This window comes from Prinia subflava, chromosome 3 (assembly GCF_021018805.1).
Source record: "Prinia subflava isolate CZ2003 ecotype Zambia chromosome 3, Cam_Psub_1.2, whole genome shotgun sequence".
Taxonomy (NCBI): domain Eukaryota; kingdom Metazoa; phylum Chordata; class Aves; order Passeriformes; family Cisticolidae; genus Prinia; species Prinia subflava.
The window spans coordinates 44,348,850-44,361,654 of NC_086249.1; positions in this window are offsets into that span (position 1 = coordinate 44,348,850).

Sequence of the window (12,805 nt, forward strand, 5' to 3'; positions counted from 1 at the left end):
ATACTTGTATGGCCTCCTTTCATTAAAAGACTGTGCCGGCTTAGGGGAGCACAAAATTTTACATGAGGCCTGTGACTGTTACGTGAGCAAGTCTTCTGAGAACTTCATAAAACTTGGTTGTTTTGTTGTTTTGTTTTTTTTATTTTTTTGTGGGGTTTTTTTGTAAGAAAAACTGAAATTAATTAATGTAATAGAGAAGCAATAGTTGATAGATTTTAAAGTTTTGGGGTTGCTTTTAAATTTAATATATTTAAAAGGATATATTTTTAAAATATTGAAACCTTGTTTCCCTGTCTTAATAACTTTACATTATGTAGCTGGTTTGTATTGTACAGTTATTGTTGTTTGGAGAGGGATTGTCATATTTTCTTTTATCACTAATGATTCTATATACTTCAGGTTTTGGAAACTTCAGCTGTAATAATGGGATAATATTTTCTGAATGTAATAGTGTAATAATCTAAGTATGTGTATTGGAGAACTTGAAAATATTTATCTTTTTTAATAATTTTTTTTAATCTGAAAAGTTGTTAAATTTTTTTTTAATACTCATACAGAAACTGAAGATTATATTTTAAGACAGATCTGGCTTGCTTTTTGATAAATCCACAATATTTAGTTTTAATATTTTTGGTGATAAAATTGGGGGGGAAAAGAACATTTTAATTACTACTATAATGAAATTTAAAACTTACTGTGTAGAACTTTAGAAAATAGCTTCTTCGTTTTTCTTAATTTTGTATGTGTCCTTTCAAGCAGAAAGAATGCTTGTACAGATTGAAAGTGTTCACACAGTTTTTCTTCCTGTGTGCTTGCCAAAGGTGCAGAGAAGACAGATTTTTAAAAGTTGTGTGCAAGCTATACCAGTGCAGGATCTGGAAAGCTTTTCTGAAATGCAACTTTTACAAACTCTGCTAGAACTTGGAGCTTGTTACACTTTACAAGTTCCCTGTAAAGGGTTTCATATAGCAATCTAGTTAATGCATCAGCATTGACAAAACACTTTTTAGAAGCTGGGAAAAGAGATGGGAGGGGTTAGTCTTATTCAGTTTTATTTTTAAGCTACAGTTGACTCTAAAATACACTGATAATATACCAAACTATACATTGATACATTTTTGTGTCCTATATCAGCTTCCCGTAGTTGTGCTTTTTTTAGCTAGCAAGCTACAAAAATTGACATACTGTACTTGTTCAAGTCAGAATTGACTACCTTTAGTTTCTTGCCTTTTAGAGAAATCCACTGCATTCTGTTTGTTATTCATCACTCCAGTAGAAGCATCAATATTGCAGAACCAAGTAACAGTCTTCACTTTGGTTTGTCTTCCTGAGTGCAGTCAGTGGGGGGATGCACTTCATACAAATTACTACATGAGTCAAGCTAGTACAAGCAGTAGTTGGGGTCTTGAGTTAAGTAAAAAAGGTGTAAATCAGAATTTGATGATGAGAGTCCTTAACTGCACTTCTAAATTTCCAGGTATTTTTATACTTCTGAATTTCTCAATGGTTTTACTTCCTGGTTTTTATTTTTAGCTGGCTTTGTTATTTCATGTTTATCTTGTGCAGTAGTTCTCCAGCTAGTCTAAATCTGTTTGTTCATGATCCTTGGAGAGATGGCTGGACACATGATATAGATTCTCCAAATTTAGTAGCAGTAAATTTCAATAATCAGCAGACATCTGCTTTACTTTAGTTATTAATACTTAACATTATAAAAAATGTAATTCTCCCAGTCTTTTACCGTGGTTATGTGGGGAGTATTGTTGACATAATCAGGAAATAGTGAACATGCATTTTTTTATGTCAAAGTTTGTGCTACCAAAACTCCTAAATTAGTGTTAGTTATCTCTGTTCAAATATTTATCTTTTTGTTCAGAGAACTATTTAAAGCATTATTTGTGGGTTTTTTACACAACTTTATAATAGTCTTAGAAATATTCAGCTGCTTGCTAGAAGGTATGGAAGGACCTATTATGCAGAGAGTGTGTATAAGGCTGGTCCTGGATTACTGCACCTCTTTGAGGTTAAGTGAGGCAAATTTATTGCTGTGTTAGGGCTATTTAATTTAAAAAAACCAAACACATGCAATAAAATTGCTAGTTTAGAGACAATTTTTTTAAAAAAAATATTTAGGTTTTTTTTGGGGGCGGGGGGGGCTGCAGTCTTAAACAGTAATTAAAAATCTCACTGTTACTTCCAGAGAAGAGCAATCAAGGTATATAGTTTAATCTCTTAATTCTTCTTCCTCTGACCAGAAAGTAACCTCAATTAAGTTGAGTGAATTAACTGAGTGTTGTAGGTTATGCCTGAACCAAATAGTAATAGAACAGTAGCTGAAAATACTTTAAAGTTAATGTTCTGAAATACTGATACCTTTAAAGTTAATGTTCTGAAATACTTCACTGAAATCTTTTCTTTTAAAAAATAAATGCATATGACTTTAAAGGCTGCTGACACCACAAATTAGATGGAAAGATGGTTCCTTAACAAGAAGAAGAAAAAAGAAGGCAGGAGTAAAATAACATATTTCTAAATCTTAGATTTAAGAATGAACAAGAGGTATAAATTCTTGTATGTTTGCAGTATAAATACTGCAGTGTTGAGTAAGCATATGACAAAAATAAAATGAAACTATTATTTTAACTTGCAGAGAGGGGTGTAAACAGTGTATGAGAAAGATACAGCTCCATATACTTTTAGGTCTTAGAATCTTAGAGAATGGAAGTGTTCAGATTTCTTGGTAGTGGACAGTGAGATTCTCTAATTCTGTCTTTTTCCCAGATTAATTCATAAAACCCTAAAAGTATTTTCCAGTGTTGAACTGCCATTGTGTTTATTCATACTTAGTGGTGTGTTAGTGGCACTGAACTGTGAGAGGAGAGAGCTTGGCAGATTCACCAGCTGTTGTCCAAAAAGCTACACTGCAGAATGTCCTGTCTGACATAGAAGTAACTTACTCCATTGGTGGAATGCACACAGCAGGACACACTTGTCAGAGATGCTGCGCTTCATGCTGTGCCATCTCAGTGCAAACCCTGCCTCATTTCTGGTTAAACTAAGATAACCTGGGAAAACTGAGATATGGACATGAAATTGCTGATGTCAAGGCTGTGAGGAGAGTAGCACTGGGGAACAAATGTAATGCTTTTAGACTGTGGAATACTTGAGTCTTTCGGGATCACGTTCAGTTTTCTAATTTTAATCTGAAATAAGGTTGGGAAAGGGTCACAATGGACAGTGAAGCAATAGCCTTGCTTTCTAACTGCATCTGTGTTTTGCATTAATGAGTAAGGAACAAAAGCAATGGAATATGTGAGCAATGGTGTATAACACTATTGATGAGGAAGGGGTTTTGGCCAAGAAGTATCACGAGTGCTTTTTTTGCATGACCAAAAGGCACGAGGTAAATGTTTAAATTTTACATCATATTCTGGATTATTAGAGACAACATACAGTGTTTAATACGAAGGCCTTGGTGGGTTTTACTCCAAGTCACTGACCTGTCAGTCAGATTGCTCGCCTAGTGGTACCTTCTGGATATAATATGTTATGGAGAGGTTTAAGGAGCTTATTAGTAGTTATAGTAGCATTTAAGGAGCTTATTAGTATGTATAGTAGCCAGAAATTGACTTGTAGCTGGTTTTCATAGGGTCAGAAAAGATTGAGTTTGGCTTGGTGTTGTCATAAACTCTTAACTATAAACAATAAAAACTGAAAATTATATTTTATATTGGAGTTGGTCTTTGATAAATCAACTAAGAAATACTGAAATCAAGGAAAGGTTCTTTCATTGCTTGGGAACACTCCAATTGCAAAAACAAGCACAAATACATGTACACACTCTCCTTTTTTTTTTTTTTTTTTTTTTTTTTTTTTTTTTTTTTTTTTTTTTTTTTTTAAGTTCCAGTACTTTTTTTTCAAAGAGCATTTCCAACTGTTGTATGTGAGTGGCTTCTGTGAAATTTGCATCTTCAGAATCCTTCAGCAGAGCACTTGCTTTTAGAGACTGGGGAAATATAATTGAGCTGCTTGCATACATGATTCCCAGCTTTTATTGTGGTCTCCTTTGTCTGTCTGCCTCTAATGCACAGACTTAAGACACAAGGATGGAGGTAGGAGAACTCTTGGTAGCAACTCTATAGATTTTATGACCAAAACATAATGGTACACAGCTTTGTGCAGACACTCCTGGATTTCAGTAGATTCCTGGCTCAGGTATCAGTACACTTCTTATCTTAGACTTCCTCCTTTCATCCTTTTCCTGTTCCACAACTCCTTCTCTCATATACACGATTCTCCAATTTTATGTGATAATTTGCTTATTCTCCTTGCAGATGATATCTATTTTAATAGGAATGCAGAAAACATAAGTCACGTTGTGTTGAATATTGGATTGGTTGGTTTCTTTTGGGGCATTTTGTAAGTGAAAAAAAAAAAGGAACAAAGCACCTTCCAAAATAATTAAAAAATAATAATAATAAAGTATTTTAAAAAATCAAACAGCCTGGAATTCTGTAATTCATGCAAGGTTTTGTGTTCATGTTTTATATGGGTGGATGGAATTACCTGCAAGTTTTCTTACTAATATACGTACTGTAGAAAATAGCATAATAGTTCTGCCAAGTCTTCATTTCATAGTGTGTATAGTTTAATTTTAGAGGGATTTAGTTATGCAACAGGAAAAAAACCCCTCCATACTTAAGCTAGAAACTGAAATCAACTAGGCAATGAAAGAATAGTATCAGTTAAACACATGGAGTTTCAAATGAAGAATTTGGCCTGAATGTAAAAATGAGAAATGTGTTTCCAAAGGTATTAAATGTTGCAGCTGTCTTACTTAAATAATTTTCTTTCAAGCTTTTAAGGTAAAACTACAAGTACAAAGCAGTATTTTTTCATGCTAGAGAATATTTTTCATACTGTTTTTCTTACTCTTAAAGTTTGAGTAAATCTCTTACTGCTGGCTAGCATTTTTGCTCACATCTATCTTTATCTATGCCTTCCACATTACGTATATGTGTGTGTGTATATATATACATATGGTGGAGATTGTCTTTACTTTTTCTTCTCTTGGCTTATGCCTAGCACAGTTTCTTCAGGGGGGAGACCAACTGTCAGAGCATACGTTTACAGTATGGGTTTATTTTGACTTTGCACTCCTGCTTTAATTCACCACAGTAAGTTGGGTAAGTTGTGCCTATTTGATTTAGTTTACCTATTTTCACTATCTGTTTTAAAAACATACACAGGTACTAAGAGGTGGGGTTAAGAGTAAATATAGCTGTGCATGTCTAAAATATACTGGAAATGGCTCTTTGATGCAGTTCCTAAAGATAGCATTCCTGCTTGGATAAACCATATAAAAAGTGTTGCTGCTGTTACATGCAGATTTATTTACGCTGGCAATCCCACTTTAATTGGCATGTTTGTGGCAATGGACTCTTCTAGCAGATATTGCCCTGCTGTATTGCTGTAGGAACAAAAATAGGAAAGGAGCAAAGAAAAACCCCAATCTTTCCTCCACATGGCCTGCCAAATCTCTTCTTGTGCTTCCAGATAGCCCTGTTAATTTCCAGAAGTTGTCTGTCATGACCTGACTGGAAGGCTTGTTGCAATGGAGTGGCATGCTTGGGTCAATGATGTGTAAGTAGCTTTTGTCTTAACAGTTTAGTATAAAAACACTATAGAAAGCATAATTCATGTTATCTAGGGAACCAGTAAAAGGGCTGCACACACTTAAATCTCTCACATTCTTTAGTCTAAGAAAATTATACCTAGCAGGGACATGAATTCCACATCTCTTGCCTACTTCAAGTAAAGTTGCGTGGCCATTCTAGGCTGGGGGCAGATGAACTCCTGCTCATAATAACAGATAAGTTACTATTCTTGCTAACAATTGTTGTGGGTTTTTGTTTTTTTTTTTTCCTCTGAAATTAAGACTCTTTTAAGTCTGTCTGCCCAAAAATTGCAGCAAGGGTAAGCTGCTGAGCTAACAAATGGTTTGAGGACTGATAGAGTGGTTGACAGAAGCTTATTTTAAAATTAGCCCTTATTCTCTTACATATGGAAGTTGTTGGGGTTTTCTTTTCACATCTGAGTTTCCAGATGACAAAAAATTAGGTTAGAAAATAATCCAGATTTTTTGGTTTTCTTTTGAAATAAACATCTGCATAATCTTTAGTTCTTCTAATCAGACACACAATTGTCCAGTTTGTGGTTCATGTCCCATTAAGATATTATGCTCAGGTGACAATAAAGTTAGAGCTTCATTGTAAATAAACAGTCAGCTTGGCAATGGACAGATGTTTTCTAAACATTTTGTAGTTCATTCATACAACTGATATTACTACATGAAAGCTAAAGTTAATAAGAGAATAATGCATTCAGCTCTGAGAGTATGTTTCTGTTTCTTGAAGCGTGGTAGACACCTTGGCATAACGTAGCAGCACATAATGGTTTGTGGGTTTTGAAAAGGTGCAGGCCATATTGTGCTGCCTCAAAAATACAAGGATTTCATCACCCTGAAGAGACATACCACTTATGAATTAGTCAATCTTGTGATGCTGATGTCTGTCATACTTTAGCAGCACGTAAATATTGGTGTTAAGACTGTAAATATCTCCAGTATTAACTGTGCTGCTGAAGTAAGGCTAGCCACTTCTGCACGCGAGTCGTGGAACAGGACATTGCATGTATTTCCTATGCCTTTTTATTTCTAAAAACTTATATATTGTTTGTATATGAACACTTTCTTAGCTTTTTTTTTGTATTTTCATTTATTCAGAAACTATATTTAGGTCTTCATAGTATCTGAGGGTAAATATAGAATAGACATATATATAATTTTGCTTTGGTTTGTGTGAAAACTGAACTTTTTAAAGGAACCATCTCAAGCTACACCTGTCTAACAATGCTTTGGTAAGTGTGTTTGTTTATATATTTAAAAACTAAAAATTATGTTACTTTAATTTACAGCACATTTCTTTATTACAACTCTTAAAACTGTTCATTTTTGCAACCTTTTCTAAATTAGTGGAACTGGGAAGTTTTTGATCATGCTTTTAGCAAAGAGAACTCATAAAGAAAAAGTGCTTTCCAATTTTTCTAACAAAACTTATTAACCACTTCATTTCTTACACCACTGGGCTATAGACAGGTAACAGTTTTATGGTTAGAAGTTTAAATTCTGTATCTGACTGTGAATTTACTAATTTTCTTCTCATCTTCCACTAAGATTTTTCTCTTGCAGGAGAACCTTTCATTGAGATGAGTGAAAATGCTGCAGTGAGAATGGAAATTACTTGGGCTCCTTTCTTTTTAAAAGCTGCATGCAAGAACTGTGTGGTGAGTCAAATGTAGACTAATGGTTATGTAAATGTCACTAATTTTAGATACAGATCTGAAAGTGTGTTTCCTTTTAAGATTTTATTTTCTTCACTATCATGACTCAGTATCACTTGCTAATCTAATTTTATTAGCCCTGTTGTATTTTACCATTTAAAATACACATACCTTATTCAAATAGTTGTTCACAAAGTCAAGTTAATATATCATATAGATGTTTTAAAAGGAGGGAAAAAAGCTTATCTGCACTCAAGATTTGTTTTGATTTCAGCCTTCACAGGCCTGCTGCTGGTGCAGTTGCACAAGTACAAACATGATGTAGACGAATATGAATCCAAGTTGTTGTAATTCATAAGTTTGCATTATTTGACCATATTTCAGAATTTCAGACTGGTAAACATTACACTCTCATTGTCTACTACTGCTGCGGATTTGAAAAGGCAAAATTACTAATGGCTAAAATTTCCAATTTAGTTCAGACCTGAGCAGTTCTCAAGAGCACAGCTATGCAGAATTAGATAGCCTACAGCTTTTCATAAAGAACACTTGTGTCACATATACCTACTACATTTCTCTTAAGATACATGACCAAAATGAGATTGACTACTTAGAAAAAATATCCTATCTGGATCAAAGTTGGATAGATTTCTCATTGAGTTTCTTCAAGTAACAGTATGTAACTACTAAATATTAAAGACCTGCACATACGCTTCAGCCATTTGAAGACTTAGAATGCTTGGAAAGACCTTAAAGGTCACTGATTTTTTTGAGCATGCTGCAGACTGGTGCCTGCAGCAGGCCATCCATCCAGTTGCTCTTGTGGATCTATTGTTTCAATGTACCAGGATTTTTCCCTGGGACTTCTGTGAGTAGATTGAATCTAAAGGGCTGATCACAAACTTGAGCATACAACAAGTAAGTCTATTTGCCTGGCTTTGTTGAAGTCCAGTGGCCGGACTGTTTGTTCTTGACTCCTTCACTGTGCTCGTGTTGGCCTTTGTGCAAAGAGTGAGACAGTCTGTGCTTCCTTCTGGTCCACCATGCAAACTCCTATCACTGGCACAAGGGCAGGAAATAGCAGGGAGCAGGAAGAAGCAGAAGGGCAAAGGTTGGAGTGCCTCGTTTGGTGGCTGTAGCGGCTTAGAATAGTTCAGTGACATGGTGAAAACACAGTTTGAGCGTTTGCAGAACCAGAGTTCAACTGAGGAACCCAAGTTCCTGTCTGGATTAAGAAAACTACTTCAAGTGGTTATGAAGGCCTACTCAAATGATTTAGTTCCTAAACCTTTTGAAAAGGATGTTACATTTCTCACATGGTTCACGAGTGGCTTAATATTAGCAGTTATATTTTCCAGAGGTTTGCCTGTATAGGTGGTGCCAGAGACTGTGGCTGGATCGAACTCACTTCACATTGCAGCTCTGGGGTCCTAAGGACTGTGCCTGATGTAAGAAAGGAAGGCTCACTGTTTTCAGTTCAGGTGCTTATTTTCTGCTAGGAACTGTGTGGGAAAAAGGTGCTTAATTCACATAAAAGGTCAAGAAGAGATAGGCCTGGTTGAAAATAAACTGAGACTAATAGTTGTATATGAGTGAAGATAGGTAGTGTTAGGAGTATGTCTAAAAATGCAATGTTAAAAGGTTGGAGCTGAGAACAGATACAGGAAGTACAGATCTGATGAACTGGAAAATCAGAAGGATTGAAATGCGTTGGGCAAAGATTTGGGGGTTTGTTTATTGAAATTGGAAGCAGCAGCCTGACAGAGGGGTCTGGCTTGAGGCAAAACAATCGGGCTTAGGGAAAGGGGCTTGCACTCCTCGAGTGATTCCTGACACTCACTGGAGTGCTCTGCACTTTGAATCTAGAAGGGAAAGCAGCCTGTTGAGTAATAGTTTTTGCTGTCATATGGGAAATCCCTGTCAATTTCATCCCCTCATCATATTCCACAGAAAAGAGGGCAAGCCTATTAGTGCCCTCAGTTACTTCATGGATTTTGGTGCTGAAAAGAAATCCCAAAGTAAGAGTAATTGAGGTTGTAAGGGAGATCTGTAGTTCAAACAGGGTAGTTTCTTTAAGGCTCTGTGCAGTCAATTTTGAATGTATTCAAGGATGAATACTCTGCAGCCTGTCCTGTTCAGCTAGAATTTCATGCAGTTAATTTCTTACCAGTTGCTTCTTGTCCTGTCTCTGAACACAACTGAGAAGAGCCTGGCTATGTCTTTACTCTCCCATACCCCCACCAGCAGGCATTTAGAAACATTGCTGAGATCACACAAACACAAGCCTTTTCTTCTCCAGTCTGGAGTCTCAGCTCACTCAGCCTTTTTTCATGTGAAAGATTCTTCAGTTCTCTCATCATCTTTGTGGAAGTAAGTAAAATGCTTCATCTAATAATGGGAATTTGAATTCAAAGGAGGAAATATTTTGGGGGGGGGTGGGGGGAACAAGCTAATAACTGTTAAAAGAACAAGAAGATCACAAAATGAAACACTAAGAAGTCAGATAACTCCTGCTTTAAGATTCTGCAATCTTCATTTGCCCCCTTGTGTCAGTATACTATGAAGCAATCTTTGTGATCACACAGAGTGTTTAATCTGTTGGTAGGGTCAGCCTGTTCTGGAGCTGGGCCAGGGAAGATGTTTGTGGGCAGTGCAAGCAAGAAGCCTGATGTTGCTATAGGTGCTGCAGAAATTAGTAAAAACCCCCGTAGGCAGTGGAACAAATGGCTGCAAGAAGAGGAAACCATGTCGTCATGGTTATGTCAAGTGAGAATTCTTAAGAATTGGATGTGATGTTTATTCTGCATTTATTCTCACGTGATGCCGGACAAGTAACCAGGCCATTGTTTCTGTAATGCGCATATTGTGCTTTACTTCAGAGGTGTCTGATTTAAGATTCTCATGTCTGGAAGAAACACTGGTGGTTCCCATTGGTAGCTGAGCTTCTTAGGAGTTGTCATTTGAATTAAAATACTCTGTAAAGTTTTGTCTGCTGACAGTCTCATCTTAAAGAGAACTTGAAACTGTTGCAAACTATGATAGTTTCTACACCTCCGTGTCACATTTGAAATAGAAGTAATGGACACATACCTTGGAGGGCTGTTGGCTACTTTTGTTTAGTAGATGTACTACAGTGATGCATTTCCTCATGGAATTTTCTATGGCATTTATTAATGCTGATTTCAGAGGAAGAGGTGAGTACTGTGCTTCTTTTAAAGACCCGATCCGCAATCAACTTTCGTTGTTACCAGCTCAGGCTGGGAAGCAGAGTTTCCATGCTGTTTATTCATGGTCTATTTCTGCAGTCCAGTGAACTCCAAAATAGTCTAATTTGTGTCCTGTCTTGTCACTGATTCATTTTGCAAATATAACTAATTATTTTACATTTATTACTTACTTTGTTTATATATATATATGTTTAATTTATTATTATTAAACACTTGTATGTGCCACTTTTTGCTTGTCATTTTTGTAAGTAAAATCATCAACATTCTGCAAAATCTTCTGTATACTAAAGGTAATGTATGAGTTTAAACTTCAGCATATTTGACAATAAATATAGCTGTGAAGATCAGTTTTCCAGAAAGAATGAACTAGTTAAATTGTAATAATTTCTTAATGTCTAGTGGTAAACACTGCATTTCTAAAAATGTAAAGTGACTTATACCTAAATATTTAGGACTTCTGTAGCCATTTTCTTCAAATTTGAAGGCATTTTTCTTGATACTGCCTGTGGCACACTTTGCTAAATTAGAGTGGACTGTACTAGAAATTTGGATACAATGATCTGAAAGTGTTTCAGCTTTTCCCTTAGCCATGGCTCAGTCTCGTTAAGAACTGGGGAAAGTCTGTTCTAAACAGGTAGCCACATTAGCAATAATGGTTGAAATTTGAAGTGTTTAGATTCCTTTAGTCTTCATTGCAATCTATTGTCATAGAACTTAGAAGAAATAGAAATATACCTGGAGTGGTGAGCTGCTATTGTACCAGTTAAGAGCAGCAGCAATTTTTCATGTAAAAAACAAACAAAACATTTAAGTTGTATTTGAAAGAAAACTTATGTGTGAGATATATGCAAATCTCCTCTCTAAGGTGGCAATTGTGTGTATCAGAATAAAATATTTAACTATAAAGAGAAATAGGAAAAAATACAGGAAAAATGCAATGGCATGAGTGGCACTGCTCATCTTTGTGTGAGAGGGATAATAATCACTGGAGTACTTTTTCACTCTAAATACTTTATTTCTGTTAGAAGGTATTTATCTAATCAGCTGCAACTCTTTTTCCACATTTTATTCACTTATAATAGCTCTGTTTTTGATAATACATAAAATTAATTTTTTTAATTGCTTCTGCCTCTTAATGTAAAATTTGAATCTTATGTTCAAAGTTCTGAAATTAGGATTTTAATTGTAACAGCATTTATCTAGTTTTTATCTTCAGTCTAAAGTATACAGTTCATAGTAGGGGGAGGCTTAGTTTCTCTTGAGAGATAGGCATCATATATCCATAGTGTTTTCTTCTGCTGTTTATAGCACAGGAGTCAGACATAGATAGAAAGCTTCACATTTCCCTATGTTTCTGCAGGGCAAGTGTGTGGATTTACTGCCCATGAAAGAACCTTTTGTCAGCAGCTTTTACACTTCTAAGTGGTTTTAAAATTAAAACATTTTGGAGTCTCTCAACAATTACTCAAAAAACCTTGAGTATTATGAAATTTTAAGTATATAAGGCATAAATTATATACTTTATATATACACTTTATAAAGTCTCAGATGTATAAATTTTTAATGTTTTATTGAAATAAAGGCAAAGGAAGAACTTCAGGGGTTATATTATTTGACCAGCTAGGATAGTCAAATACAATATAAGACTATGGTTCTACAGCCTTGCAATTCTTGAACCAGTTTGGGTTCACAAGTTTGGGAATGAGTCTTCTTGTTTCTTTCACTATTACCCTGGCTCTTACATGCCTTTGGTGGTTTCACTGATTGACTTTAGGTTAGTTTTTGGTAGGCTCAGCCAGCTGAATGTGCTTACTGTAAGCAGCAGTAGCAGCACCAAGAAAATACCCTTCACTCCTAAGACTGGCACTCCAGTTTTAAAGTCCATTTACATTGCTTAAATCACTGAAATGAATATTCAGGGTCTTATTCTTCCTGTCTTGACACTGCTACAGACAGACTTGGCCTATCTGCTCTTTAAATGAATATCAAAGGGTCTAAAACCATTTTCTTCCATCTGTTTTCTTGTACAGAAGATCATTACGAGCATATGAAACTAGCACAAAAATGCTAGCTGCCTCTTAGCGTCTGGAAGCAGCTGTGATACACCTTTTCTATTATCAAGACAATGTGAAAGTCTCCCCCTTTTCCAGCAAGCAATATCTGTTATTTTCAGACACAGGAATAAATACATTAAAGCTATAATGGAACTTCTAGATCAAAAATACAAGATTTACAGT